Below are 15,559 nucleotides of genomic sequence, written 5' to 3' on the forward strand. Positions count from 1 at the left end.
TTCCTGGTGTGAATGATCCCAAATGATGACAAGGGCGGTTCCGGTCGACAACTGATGGGTATTTTTCCACAGACAGAAAATATCTCTTCACATGGTAGTCATATTTTGCTTCACATATATCCTCTAAATATGTGTATTTGATTTAGCACTCTCTTCTTGTCAGGTACTTAGTTAGTCGACATTACTAATCTCTTGTGACCCACAGCTACTTTGTGTTTTGGTAAACTGTCTTGTTTGGGGGTTGTATCTGTGTAAGGTTGGTAAACATCCCCTTGGACCCTCCCATCACCGTTTTGTTCATGACAACTGTATCTGACATTATACCTGGAGCTTACGTCAAGTGGTAATGACCCTGTGCAGTCTAAGGGTAAGACTTTGTTGACTGCTTAGCAGATGTACCTCAAACAGAGTCTCAGGGGTCTGCTAACGTTTTATTGACGGTGAAAAGTAAAAAGAGGCTGTGTCAGCAATTAAATAAGATCCTGTTGAGTGCCTCACATGGGAAGTGGAATGTATCTCTCAATCCGATCCATTCATTTGGATTCCAGGTTGGATGTGTTCTTCAGGAAAATTAAATCTTTAATATCAAATTCATTGGACAGTTGACTAATGTTGAACATTCTGTTTCGGAACTTCAAGTTACACTATACCTTATCAATAATCAGGTAAGCACTGGCAAAGGTCAGTCTGGTCCCGAGTAAACACTTCTCCTTCCTTCTTCCTCTGGGTCCAAGGTAGCCCTCAAATTGTCCTGGGACCTGTCCCCTAGGGGTGCCTGGTGTTAAGAAAGTGTCTGTGCAGTTGAACAAATTGTCAACTATTCTTCAGAAACTTCTGTGTCTAAATGTGGAAAGGAATCTTCATCTAAAGGAGACTTTGGAGATGTTCCAATTCCTCTTCCCAGAGATTTTTGATAATCTGGAAAAGCTTGTGAAGGTGGGTTTGATCTGGGCAAACAAAGATTCTTGGACTTCATAGGTCAACAAGGGAATGTTTAGAGCTGGTTAAATCATCTGTCAGGTCTCATATCATGTGTTTACTTCACCAGCTCCTGAACCTCACCTAAACCTCAGACTACCTCCCCATCATTTTTTTTATGACCAGATTTAGATTAAATCTGATCCATCATTTGATAATGGTCCCAAATGGCTGATAAAAGGGCTGTTCACTTGAAACTTGTAGCTGTGATTTGGTCTCTGTTAGAAATGGGGTTTCTGATTGGCTAGGGTATGCACCTAAGCCAGGCAGAACCCTCCACTCTGGTCAGGGCAAGGGAGTTACACACAAAGATTAACCCTGCTCACCCTCGTGGTAGCTTGGCAGAGCAGTCAGGCTTATCCCAGAGGCAATGTGTAAAGCGTTTGCGCAACACACACACCAATGACACACTAGGTATACCACAAAAGAGACTCCACACTAGGTTATCTAAAAATATCCTTTGTATTATTCAAAAACACAGTGGTCCACAATCACATAAATTACTTGGCTAATCGGGCCATTGCCATGACATCACTAAATCATAACATCATTTTGCCAATCGGGCATCACATGGAAGTGCAATCAGATAGATACTGGTAGGTTGACTATATCATAAAAACATAAGGCAGAAACCTCATCAGTAGTGCACCATAGAAATATACTTGTAGAGGGCACACAATGTAGGAAACTCTTTACTGGCAATGTAATAACACATATATCCATGTCAGAGCATAAACTGCAAGGTATGACACATGAATCCTGGCTGCAACCGGACATACCAAAACCAACACATGGGTCATCAATGCAGTGCCAACAGAGGAATATCAACACAAACAACTTCAAGTGGGGCACCTGCTCTGCAATTATATAGTATCTGGAGTCCCCGTTCCCTCTACATAGGTTCCTGGGCCACCTGCCCACGTACAACAGGGAATACAGTAATTTACACTGACACTCAAGTGCCTGTAAATAGTGGCTCCTAGGGACCAAGACAAGCAGGGAGCCCGACGTAAATCCACACGGTTAGTTAGCCCTGGCCCCTAAGGACCGGAAAGGCAGTTAGTGTTCCCCAGCTTCCCTCGGTATGCCACACGGGTAGGGGTCACCGGGGAGACCTTCCTGGGGCCCCATGCCAATAAATTCCACCTTGCCAGCTGCCCGAATGATGCAGCCGCAAATCACCCCTTTCCAGTGACACAGCAGAAACCCGACAGGCCCTCAAGACTAGGCAGACATGGAGGGAAGTATCCATCAGCTCGGCTCCTTTCCCTATGGTTTCTTCCCCCTGGCTGGGCTACTCACCCTTTGTTGATGTCGGCATTGCTAGACAATGCTGAACCCTTCCCGGTCAGGGAATCCTTATCTTTCTTGCGCCGTCAGGCAGCTCAGGGCCATGCAGCAGAGCCCCGGCTGTACTGCCACACAAAGCTCTCTTTCCTGGCTTTAAGTGCAAGGGAGAGCCTGCACTGGGTCCGATCGGATTTTCAGCGTGCTTTGGGCAGCAGCAAATAAAAGCATACAGTCTGTCTCCCATATTAAGACACAAAACAGCGAACATGCAGCAGTCGCCAATGCTACATTCTCTCAGTCCCAGAGCAGCCCCCGCACCCCTTGTGTGCTGGGCTCCTTTGAAAGCAATGGGACACTCAGTTTTAGGAAAGCAGGCAGCAGTCAGGGTCCTTGGGCATGGGCATTCCCTCCAGCAGATCAGCTCACAAGGCAAAGTCACAGTGGTGGTTCTCTGCCAGCACAGCCCTCCTATGGTCCCATGCAGAGTCTTCTCTCTTACATGGGGTCACAGCCCCTTTACTTATAGTCCCAAAGTCTTTGTTCTCTGTTGGTGGAGGGCTCTGAGCCCAGTCCAAACCAGTTCTGTGCTCTCTGGTGTAGTTTCTTGGCAGGATGAGGGGGCAGCATTTGTTCAGGGCCTATTCAGATGCAGAGAAATCTCCTCCAACTACTGTAAATACAGCCCAGGTCTATTCAGCCGAGCCCTGACTCATCCAGGAAGGCAGGTCACTCCTCAACCCCCCGACCCCCAGCAGCTGTTTGAAGAAAATTCTCATCCCCTGTCTCTGTCACTCCAAAACAGTTCACAAACCAGTAGAGGCACAAAGACACAAGCACACAGAAATGCCCACTTGTAAAAGTGGCCTTTCTAAAGTAGTTATAATAAATCTGCTTTCACCAATAAGCAGGATGTATCACTACTAGTCCATACATGGTCACACAACCCCTCTCAGATCAGAATTACCACTGAAGCACATACCAGGGAATCTCAAATCTAAACCTATGAGAGGGCAGCCTCACAGCAGTGAGAAGCCAAATAGGCTGTTTGTCACTACCAGGACATGCCACACAGTTTAGGCGAATGCCCTACCTTTTACCTATACAGTACCCTGCCCATAGGGCTAGCTAGGGCCTATCTTAGGGGGACTTATATGTAGTAAAAGGGGGGTTGCAGACGTGGCAACCACTTTATATGCCATATTGCGAAGGCTGTAAAACTGTGCACCCAGACTCTGCAGAGGCCTGAGACAGGTTTGAAAGGCTACTTCAGTGGGTTGTGCAAGCAGCACTGCAAGCCCACTAATAGCATTTAATTTACAGGCCCTGGGTATATGGGATTCCAGTGTGCAAGAGACTTATAGGTAAATTAAATATGCCAAACAGGTGGGGACCAATCTTACCAAGTTTACAAGAGAGAGCACAAGCACATTAGCACCTATCAGTTGTGATAAAGTGCCCAGAGTCATAAAACCACCAACAACCGGTCAGAAAAAATACAGGAGATAGGCAAATAGTTCTGGGATGACGCTGCTAAACGGACTTAGCCCAACAGTTTCAAAACTGTTAACTCAGCATTTTATAATATTTTGTTATTTTGATGTGAATTTGCGCAAAAAATATGTTATTCCATTGTTAAAAGATAAGCACTTTACACAAGTTAAACTTGCCTAGATGCATCTACAAATCCTTTGAGATCAGCGTGCCTGCTTTAATGTGAAATGTTTTTGTCTAGCACTGTTATATTGAGGAATTCGAAAGTTCAGTTATAATGAAATTATGTTTATTTTTAATAGGTGTGAGCGTTTTTATTAGCAAATTATTGGTGTATATATTTAATATTTAATATTCCATGGATTTGTCTGATATATTACTGATTTTATTGATGTTGGATTTATATTGGAACAAATATATTGACTTTATCGTTTTACATAGAAACCAAATAAAGAAGTAAATGAGTGAAAAACTGATTGTACTCCTGGTTGAGCTGCTGAACTGTGTGCATTAGTTCACCCGTCACAAAACCGTCCTTGGCAATTTTGGCACAACCACAACATTAGTTGACTACGCCACAGACAAGTGGGTATTGACTACTGCCGATGCTGAAAGAGTTTGCTTCTCTTTCTGATTGAAAATCCATCAATTCGCCCTCTTTCGACTCAAAGAAGGTGTTGCAAAGACGAGTGAGGCCACTTGCTAATGCCACCAACATTGTGGGAATAAGATTTGCGTATTTCTGCTGGCGGAAGCCCAATAGTTCCCATACTTCCCTATATGGGCAACCACAACTGCGATAAACTGGAAAAATGAAAATCTGATAGTGACCTTAGCAAAACACATAATTATTGATAACTATCCCCCTTGTCCTTTTAAGACCCTAGTCCTTCTATAGGCTCATCGGAATCAATTTGTGATGCGTTTGGGTCATTTCAGAAATGTCCTCATTCTGAAATACTGAGCCACAGCCGAAGAAATACCAGTGGTTAATATTGCATCAGGATAAGTAATGATCAGCACATGATATTGTATTATTGTACATATAAAACACGAAATGACCCACTGGGTCAGACAAATACTGCCATCAGAAATACTGTGTAAATGTCGAAATAATGTTCCTTGAATTACGCACTTCAATGGAATGCTCTGACTCCGTTCTTTACAAAAGAACTATGCTTCTCGAAATATCTGCAAAGAACAATTGTGCAAAATATTTTGTCAGGGGATGATTGTAAGCAGATGTTTGTGGGAGATGTCATCTCCCGCTTTCTACCTAGGGTTGCCTTGTTGAATGGACACCATCACCTGTAATATGAACAGGTACGTCAGCAAATGGGCATCTTAATGTTTATGGTTTTGGATGAATCCATTTCATGGACTGTAATTTTGATGCCGATGTTTATCATTTTGTATTGGTGCATTTGTTTGCACTTGACTAGCAGATGTTTTAGGTATTTATTTTATTTAGTTTCCCAGTGCATATTATCAATGTTGCTGCTCGGCAATTACATTATCAAAATGCCTGCTGCAAGTTAAAATCCAAATTTTACCGTGTGCCTCGCATGGTGATTATTGTATTTGACTGCACCTGCGCAAACGTTTATTCATTAGGCACATATTTTAGCACAGATTAGTACTGGTGAACTTTCAATGTGCGAAATGTGTTGTATGCTGAAGCACGTCTTACACTGAAAATGCACTTATGTTGTAACTTCTTAATTCATGTATGCAATTGTTTAGAATGTGCTAGTTGTTTTTGTGGCCGTTCTCGATCGTCCCGCGGTTATTAAAGGGGCAATTTACAAAGGTAATGAACACTTGTGAGTAATTTATATGTTTACGTTCACTCTTACACTTTTGAGTAATTTTACTATTTCCGGTACTCTCCATAAATTCTTAAACTATAAAGCATTTAAAAGTATATTTTATTGTTAGATAAGATTTTAACAATACATTACTTTTTTATATTTTGAACTATTTAAAATAAATACGTTAATTGAATTTAGTAGTATTTCCTTTCGGGTTTTAAGTTCTTATTTCCATTATTCTTTATGGGAGGTTTTTTCTAGTGGCGTACCAAAGGCCCCCACAGCACCCACACTGCGGGGGGTCCGAGGTCCAGGGGGCCCCTCAGCAAAGTACCCTGGCCTATTGTCTCCTGAGTGAATGGAAGGGGCCCTGTTACATTTTATCCTCATTGCTTTTTCCTGTACCTTTAAATCCTGCTTGTTTTCCTTTAAGTGTTCTTAGAACACTACTGTGTCCTTGCCTACAGGTCAGTTGCACTGTTCCTGTGGACCAAGAGACTGCTGTTCATGTTGCTGTGCTGCTCAATAAACCAACCTACTTCCCCACCTGTTCCAGTGATTATTTAACAAAATTGGCGACGAGGGTGACTTTCACTGGTTGAAGAGCAGCACAGAGGTGGAGTTTATCGATTTTCTTAAAAAAAAAGAAAAACCTACAATCAAGAACTTCTTCCTTCTAAGAAGCATCTAGGAAGATTGGCAAGAATCATATTCACAAGAAGAAGAAAATCCGATTCCAAGAACTCCTACCAACGCAAATTTGGTGAATTAGAAACATTTTAAGGTAATTCTGTTTGTTTACCTTTGAATTACATGACTCTGGCTGGTGGATCGGTTTTGGTGCGTGTGACAGACGCGAGACTACAGCAGCGCGAGTCCGCATCAGCTGTTGTCTGGAACGAGTCCATCGGCGCGTGAGAGTCTGTTCGAGAGTGGATTATCCTGCTGTGGTGCGCGAAGTTCGTCATCTGAGCCAGCTGTGCAGCGGAAGAGTCCTCGCGCTACAAAACGTAAAGACACTGGCGCAAAGGCGAATCAGCGCGTGATGACGTAATCACGCATCGAAAATAAGCGCAGCGGCCATTTTGGATTGGGTTTGTTTCAGGTCGCGTTGCCATAGCAACCAACCACCGTTTCACTCCGTTTTTGTTTTCTCTCCACTCGCATTTGAGCCTTTATCCAAGAAACGAGAATATCTTCAAGAAGATACAACAAAGAGACAAGGACATCTTCAATTTTCGGGTATTACATATTTTGGTTTCATTAATCAAAATTTCGTTTTGGCTTCTTTCTCTGAAAGAAAACACAGGAGACAAATTTCACATCAGCAACTTAAAGAAGCCATATATAATAGTTACTCTGGTGTTTTTGACTTACCTGCTATTGTGTTAGTTTAGAAACTATTACAGTGATTCTTAATTGTTTGACAAATTGGTTATTATTATTTTAGTTTCATTATTTTAAAAAGGGAAAGGCACTGAAATAGAGAGTATGCAGTTTGACCCACCAGAAAATTTTTTGCAGAATAAGGGTGATCCACCCATTCCATGGACTCGTTGGAAAGAAGAATTTTTTAACTACATGAAGGCAATAGATGGAGAACGTATGGGTTCTGAAAGGAAGAAAAGTATTCTCTTACACTGTTTGGGTTCTGAGGGGCAAATGGTATTTAGAGCTTTACCTCCTATTCCGCCTGAGTTAGGTGAAGGAGAAGGTACTAATGTATATAAGGAGGCTCTTCTTAGAATTAAAAAACGTTTTAAACCAGTTTCTAATATAGCGCTAAATAGGTATAAATTTTATACTCGGGCGCAACAAGAATCTGAATCGTTTGATGAATTTATGACTGCTTTGAGATCTTTGTCCATTCATTGTAATTTTGGTGCCATTTGTGATGAGATGTTGAGAGATCAAATTATAGTCCATGTGAAAAACAAGAAAACGCAAGAACGCTTATGGGAATTAGGTGACCCAAAGTTATCTGAAGCAATTGCTATTGCAAAGTCTTTAGAACAGTCTGAGAAATGGATGCTCACTGTTCAAAAACATGTTACCAATAAGCCTGATTCCCATGATGAGGTTTGTCTTGTTAAACATAAAGAAGGACAAATGAATGAAAGTCAACAAGCATTTCCCAATACCAATAGATTCAACAACACAACTAATTTTAAGAGATATGGGAAAGCTATGATTTGTTATAAATGTGGTAGTAAAATGCATGTTGCTTCATATGCTGGATGCCCTGCTATTAACAAAGAGTGCAGAAAGTGTGGAAGGTTAGGACATTTCTCCACTGTTTGTAGAGATTCAAGGATGTCTGTGCAAGGTCCCAAAGATAAAGTTGCGGTTGTTACAGAAGGTCTTTCAAAAACTTGCAGTTGTGCTTGTAGTAGTTTAGAGCATTGTGATTCACCTAATAAAGGTTTTGTAGTTTATTTGGCTGGAGAGATTTCTTTGATAGATGACAATGATCAGCTTATTAAAAAACCCATTTGTGAGATGTTTGTTTTGGGTGTCAGCCTTAACTTGATGGCTGACTCCGGTTCACCTTGGACCATTATTACCAAGGATTACTTTGAAGAACGGTTAAAACAGGTCCTGAATTTAAAAGACATTCTTCCTTCTGAGATTAGGGCAATTAGTTTCAATGGTACTATGGTAACAATGTTAGGTCTTTTCCAGGTCAGAATTACTTTCAAATCCAGGACTGTTAATATTAAATTATATATTGCAGTCAAAGGTGTGAATGTTGTTGGATGGAAGGATTTATGGAAATTTGGCATTATTTTAAATCCTCGCGCAAAAGATCCTGTCATTTTAGGTGAAATTTTTGAAGATGATAACATTTCCGCCATTTCAAATGATGGAGGTACTGACATAATTAAAGGTGAATTTAAGGATGTTTTCTCTGACAAACTAGGTATGCTCAAAAATTTTTCACACAAAATAAAACTGAAATCTGGTTCTGTTCCGGTTAGGCAAAAGCTGAGGGGGGTACCCATCAATGTAAGGGAAGATCTGAGAAAAATGTTAGATGATTTAGTGGCTGAGAATATTATTGAACCCATTGATTCTGCAGAATGGGTTTCCCCGATTGTTTTAGTCAGGAAACCGGACAAATCTTTGAGAATGTGTGTGGACCTCAGGGCACTTAATTTGGCCATTATTGTGGACTGTCATCCCCTTCCAAATATAAATGAGGTGGTTTCCATGTTGGAAGGCGCCAAGGTGTTCTCTACCCTGGATCTAAGATCGGCTTATCACCAGATCACACTTACTGATGAATCCAAGTGTCTAACGGCTTTTATTACTCCTCATGGTCTTTTTCAGTATAACAGAATGCCGTTTGGTTTAGCCTCAGCTGCCTCAGTTTTCCAAAGGGTCATGTACAACATTTTTAGGGATCTGGATCATTGTGTGAAATGTTTTCAAGATGACATTTTAATTTTTTCTTGTACTGTGGAGGACCATATTGGTCATTTACGATCTGTGTGTGAAAAACTAAGGAATAACGGTTTAACCTTGAAAGCTAGCAAGTGCAAGTTATTTCAATCTTCAGTTGAATATTTGGGACACACATTATCAGGTGATGGGGTAGTGCCGAAAAGATCAAATGTGGATGGTATCAGTAATGCCCCACCGCCTACTAATAAAGACCAATTATTATCTTTTGCAGGAATGTGTGAATACTATAGTAAATTTGTAAATAATTTTGCCACCAAAATGGAGCCTTTGAGGAAGCTTTTGAGACATGGTAATTCTTTTGTTTGGGAAGAGGAACAACAGGTAGCTTTTGAACGCATCAAGTCTGATATTTTGCATGCTCCAACACTTAGACCTTTCTGCCTGAATAAGTTGTGTGTCATCACGGTGGATGCCAGTATGTATGGTCTTGGGTCTGTCTTATCTCAAAAGGCTGGCAAAGAAGAGTGGAATGTGTGTTTTGCGTCCCGTACCCTCAATGATACGGAACGTAGATATGCGGTCATTGAAAAAGAGCTTTTAGCTTGTGTGTGGGCCATTGAGCACTTCAGGAATTTCATTTGGGGAAATAAATTTGTGCTGAGAACCGATCACAAACCATTAGTTAACATTTTATCCCCAGGTGGAGGTTGGAATGCCACGGCTCGCATTTCCAGACTTACTTCACGACTCCAAGAATATTCTTTCACTCCGGAGTATGTCCCGGGGAAAAGAAATGTGGTGGCAGACTTCTTGTCTCGTCATCCATCTCCGGTTTCTGAGTGCAAGTGTTTGAATGACACTGATGTGGTCACTTGTTTGCAGGATGTTCTATCTACTGCTTTCAATGAGATTTCTGAAGATTTATGGAAAACTGCTGATGAACAAGATCTTACTTTACAAAATATTAAAAAATTCATTATAGAAGGTTGGCCTGATAAAAAATTGTTAAAGGAAAATTTTATGCCATTTTTCAATATTTCAACTGAGCTTGAGTTGGAGAATGATTTGGTTTTTAAATCTGGTAAATGTGTTCCACCTTTTGATATACAGAACCTGATTCTAGATCTTGCACATAAAACACATCCAGGTATGTCTGCCATGAAAAGATTGATTAGGAATTATTTCTGGTGGCCATCGTTGGATCGTCTGGTTGAACACAAGGTCAGAGAGTGTTCTGTGTGTGTAGGAAATGACAAAATGTTGAAAGTTAACGTTCCCCCATTGAAAACGACCCCTTGGCCCACATTGCCTTGGAAAAAACTTGCCTTTGACATTTCTGGCCCCTTCATGTGTCTTCCCTCTGATTCCCGATATGCTCTTGTGTTAATGGATTACCACTCAAAATGGCCAGAAGTCAAATTTGTTTCTTCCACTTCCACCAATGTTGTCATAGAATTTTTCAAGGAAGTTTTTTCTAGAGAGGGTTGTCCGTCCATTTTGGTCACGGATAATGGCGTGCAACTTACTTCTCTAGAAATGGAAACTTTTCTCAAATTACATTCCATCAAGCACAACACTGTCTCTTTTTATGAACCACATGAAAATGGTTTGGTGGAGCGTTTTAATAGAGTTTTAAAAGGTTTTATATCTGAGGTCTGTAAGTCTAGGTCAGATTGGAAGACTTCTTTAAGAGAAAAGTTGTGGTGTTACAGAATTACCCCTCATTCAACCACTGAAGTCAGCCCTTTTCGTTTGCTTAAAGGACGTGATCCTGCTTCTACCATTTGTCCTTGGTGGTTCAGGGATAAATGTCTCAACAAGTCGTTTTCACAAGACTTGGTTGAACAAGCATCTCAGAAAGTTGAGAACAAACAACAAAAAAGCAAAGTGTGGTATGACAAAAAGTGGAACGTTAAATCTCCTGATTTTTCTGTGGGAGATGTGGTAAGGATCAAGAGACCTGGTATTCTTTCAAAATGTTCTAATAAGTTTGGTAAGCCAATGAAACTGGTAAAAGTTTTTAGTAATAGTGTCATTACCCAGGATGGCAGATTATGGAACTGTAAGCGGGTTGCAAAGTGTCCCACTGTGCAACAAACTTCCATTTCCGCTGTTCCCAAGCCTACCAGCAGTTCCATCGCTTCAAGGGTAAGATTATCCAATCGTCCTAGATCATTGCCTGTGAAGTTTCATGACTATGTTTCTTAACATTTATCTTTCTTTTTATGAAAGGGAGATGTGTTACATTTTATCCTCATTGCTTTTTCCTGTACCTTTAAATCCTGCTTGTTTTCCTTTAAGTGTTCTTAGAACACTACTGTGTCCTTGCCTACAGGTCAGTTGCACTGTTCCTGTGGACCAAGAGACTGCTGTTCATGTTGCTGTGCTGCTCAATAAACCAACCTACTTCCCCACCTGTTCCAGTGATTATTTAACAGGCCCCTTCAACTTTCTTCATGCCACTGGTTTTTCTAGTACCAGCTGTTGACCAAGTGTCATGCTGGACTTTTATCCAGCTCTAAGCCGGAGCAATTAAAGCCTGTTTTGGGCCCTTTTTGGATGGTAATAAATTTAGACCAAGGGCCTTATGTATAATTATTTCAAGCGGTACAAAAGGGGGTGGTGATGGACGGAGCATCTGAATCAATCAAACACTCACACCCAGTCAAAAGATCTGGGTTTAATCCATCACCGTACTTTATCCCACTCTGCCACCCCAGTTCAGACATGGCTATATGCAAATCAGTCTGACCCTGTGCTTCATGGGAACAGTCCAGCCCGAAACTGCCAAGCCATGTCTTCCCTGGACCGGAAACAAGCTTCCGAGGACCGGCTCTTTTAACTGGGTGTTAGTGTTAGATTGATTCAGATGCTCCGTCCATCACCACCCCCATTTGTACCGCTGCAGAATGCGGCACACATATAAAGAGGAAAAAAATTAGGAGAAATGAAATCATTTCTCCTTGTAGCACTCCCTACGCCTCACCTGGGGAGGCGTAACACCAGGCATGGCCCGTGCCGGGCATTACACTGGGGCGGTGACGTCAGGCAGGGGAGGGTCAGGTGGGGGGTTGTAAAATGCGGGATATGGACCATTAGAGGTATGTACCGAAAAGAAAAGAAAAAACGAATTTCTTTGCCCGCGCTGCATCGGCAAATGTGATGCAGCGTGGGCAACGAAATTCGGTTTTTTTTTCTTCGGTACTTACCTCTAAGGGTCTATATCCCGCATTTTACAACCCCCCACCCTGACCCTCCCCTGCCTGACGTCACTGCCCCAGTATAACGCCCGGCACGGGCCGTGCCTGCGTAGTACTCTGACACATTTCCAGGTTTATGATTTCTCGTAAATTTGGAAATGCGGCCGAAGCCGTAGGTGTTGCATGACCCATGGCACTCCACTTTCACACAAAGTGTTCTGTGTTAAGGGACCATATTTACAAGGACACGAAAAGCCACGCAGGGTGGCTTTACCTGTCCTTGTAAATATGGGGCAGCAGGATGGTCCGCCGGTGCGTCACACAAAGTGACGCACGGGCGGGGAAATGGCTTGTAAATAAGCCCCCAAATATATTTTTTTCAAAACTTTACACAATTTCACAAAATAAACTAAAATGACCATAGGTTGCACAGTGTGGTTTGCACATATCTCTTTTGAAATTTTGACACAGGGACATACCCAGTGTAAAATAGTTGTGATTTACCGGCAGGAGACTTTTCGAGCAGAAAATGCCTCGCCGACGTCTTCAGCAAGAAATGATTGCCTCAAACCAGTCTCACGAGCAAAAAACGGTGCAAAATTATCTAATGCCAAATTTCATAATGACATACCGTCACAATTCATACGCTTAATTAAAACTTCACAGGGGCTTCATAAAAAGACATTCAACTCAATCACTGACGAAGATGTACCCTGATTGTCGATGAAAATAGAGAGAGCAAAGAAACGCGATCATGCCAGGTGAAAAGAGACGTCACCCACAAGCCTTCAGACTTCATTATTTCTGGCTTTGTACACTATCTTACCTGCAAAATAAGAAGAAATACTTAAAAGGAGCGATACAGCTGCTGCTATAAAATAAAGCTAGAGCCTTACGACCGACACTGTACAAAGTGAAATGCTGCTTTTAAATGACAAATTTGACTGGTTAAATCATCTGGCTGCCGTTTGCGGCGTTCTTTATGCCCACCTGTCCCAGTTGCTACACGGCAGATGGAAGAAAAATGGCCATAGTGTGCGATTGCGCTGGGAAAGAGAAGTTGTTGGAGGCAATTTTACCGAAGCCGACAAGCATATTCTGAGCAAAAATACAGCGCAACAATAAATAATGTTATTTTATCTGCTGTAATAATTCAGGAGAGCTACAATGTGTAATAGTCAGGAACTTTTCAGATGTAATGTTATTTAAACAGGGCTGGACTGGCCATAGTGCCACACTGGCTTTTCCAGGTGGGCTGCCACATAGTTGTCTTCTTTCAAAGTTGGGTGAGTGGCATTTGCCCCACATTGCCCCGAATACCTCATTCTGCCGGGTGTGGGGAGTGGAAGGGAGGGGAGAGAATGGAAAGGGCCAGATATAGTGGATTGGAAGAGAAGTTAATTTGTGAGGACTTATACAACATGCATTTACAGTGCAATCAGTCTCGCCCTTGGGACCTTATATGTATTTAGCTATGCAGCACATTAGGCTGGGTGCTGAAACATCTACTGTTCTTTAACATGGAGGGAAAGTAAGCACCAAACTGCGTGACATGCCAGGCATGGGAACACATGGAGAGAAATATTGCCTTTCAGCGGGAAATGGTATAATCCAAAGCTCTGTTTTTAATATGATATCAGGGCCTTCGGTGGTCATAATACTGAAAATACAAGATTTGAAAAAAAATCTTGTTGTCCAGGGGTGCTCCTGGAAGACAATTTCTATGGACTGGAATCTAGAGAATGCTAAACTGATTCTGGTATTCTACTAATCTCTGCTGGTCGTTTTCTATCAAGAAAGTTGAATAGAGGCACTTGCCAGAAAAAAAAATGTAAGTCCCTCAGCAGAAAGCAATTCTGGTATCTTATTGACCTCACCTGGTCGTTTTCTGTCAAAACAGTTAAATAGAGGCAGTTGTACAAGAAGAAAGCAATTCTGGTATTTTACTGACCTCTACTGGTTACTTTCTTTCAGGAGAGTTAAATAAAGGACGCGTAACAGAAAAAAAAGTCCCTAAGCGGAGGCAGACAAGTCCTAGGGCTGATCTTCAGAGCCCAAAAAGTAGAAACAGATATAAGTATATACTAAAGTATATACAAGAGGTCTCGACTGCTCGACCTAAAAAGTGTTTTTCACAGGCTAATAAAATGCCTGGCTGAGACTGAACAAAATGCTAATTACCAAATCAATGCTTTGCTGTAACAATAGAAGCAGTGTTAGCTTCCTTTCACCACAATTTCTGTTTTTTTTACCTTGGGATGTCATTCACTACTAATAACAAAAGTGAGATTTGAGGTGGCCGGAAATTCTACAAGGTCAGGAGAATTCAATAAGATGCTGCTTTATGTAAACTAGAAAGAAAAAGGGTCTTTGAAGAAAATTATTGGCCTGCATGGATGGGCACAGACAGCAAGGAAGCTTAAGGCAGGTCAATTTGCTTTTGCCTGTCAGTTCATTAATCCACTAAGCCCTTCTTCATGAGAGGAGCTTGAGGAGTGAACCTGTGCTCAAAGTTGTGACTTCCTTTGACACAGCAGGAGTAGGTAGCATCTGTGCCTTTTAAGTTTGTGTAGTTTCTGCTCTGACTTGACTGTTCTTTGTTTTCCTTCCTCCTTCATTGAGTATGTTTATTCAGCAGTAGGCAATATGATTGCCTTTATATAAATAAATGCAAATACAAATAGTACATGGCTACTGATGATGTCACCAATTACCTTTCTTGCTCTTGTAGGGTTCTATTACTCATTCAACAGCATCTCAGTATGGTGCATGTAGCCACATGGATTACCTGGGCTTCTCTGATTACCCTTTTTTTGATATATAGATACACTGCATTCTGCTGCTCCTGCAGCAAAGTTGGTTAGTTCTTATTAAAATTATATCGCTAACATACCCTTACCAACAGACTGCCATGCGCTGTGTCCCACAGTTCAGTGATCGTAATTAGGTGGTCATCTAGGACAACATCCAAACACTTCTCAAATAGGTTAAAAACAAAAACAAAACCTTTCCAACCACAAGACCTACACAGTGTAGCTTGCAATCCTTGTGGGTAAGTACAATACAATACATTGTAGGGCTGTTCTCGAAAATTTTAGCTGATAATGGTTTCCAGTTCACCCTCTATTTAAACAACAAACATGTTTTTCTGATTTCGGAGCTGTTTAATTTCACAGCAGACATAACCATTAATTTGAATTGTTTAACTAACTGAACAGGACACGAACACTAACCAAAAACCTAAACCAAATTAATTTGTACACTTTAAAAATATTAGGATCAATGGTGTGGGTGTGATATGAAAATGGCATCCCAAATTATGGGCAGCACTTTCAAACGGAAACCATGAGGGCTGTGACCATAGGTTGAATCAGTGGCTATTTA

This window comes from Lissotriton vulgaris, chromosome 9, assembly GCF_964263255.1.
Source record: "Lissotriton vulgaris chromosome 9, aLisVul1.2, whole genome shotgun sequence".
NCBI classification, from domain to species: Eukaryota; Metazoa; Chordata; class Amphibia; order Caudata; family Salamandridae; genus Lissotriton; species Lissotriton vulgaris.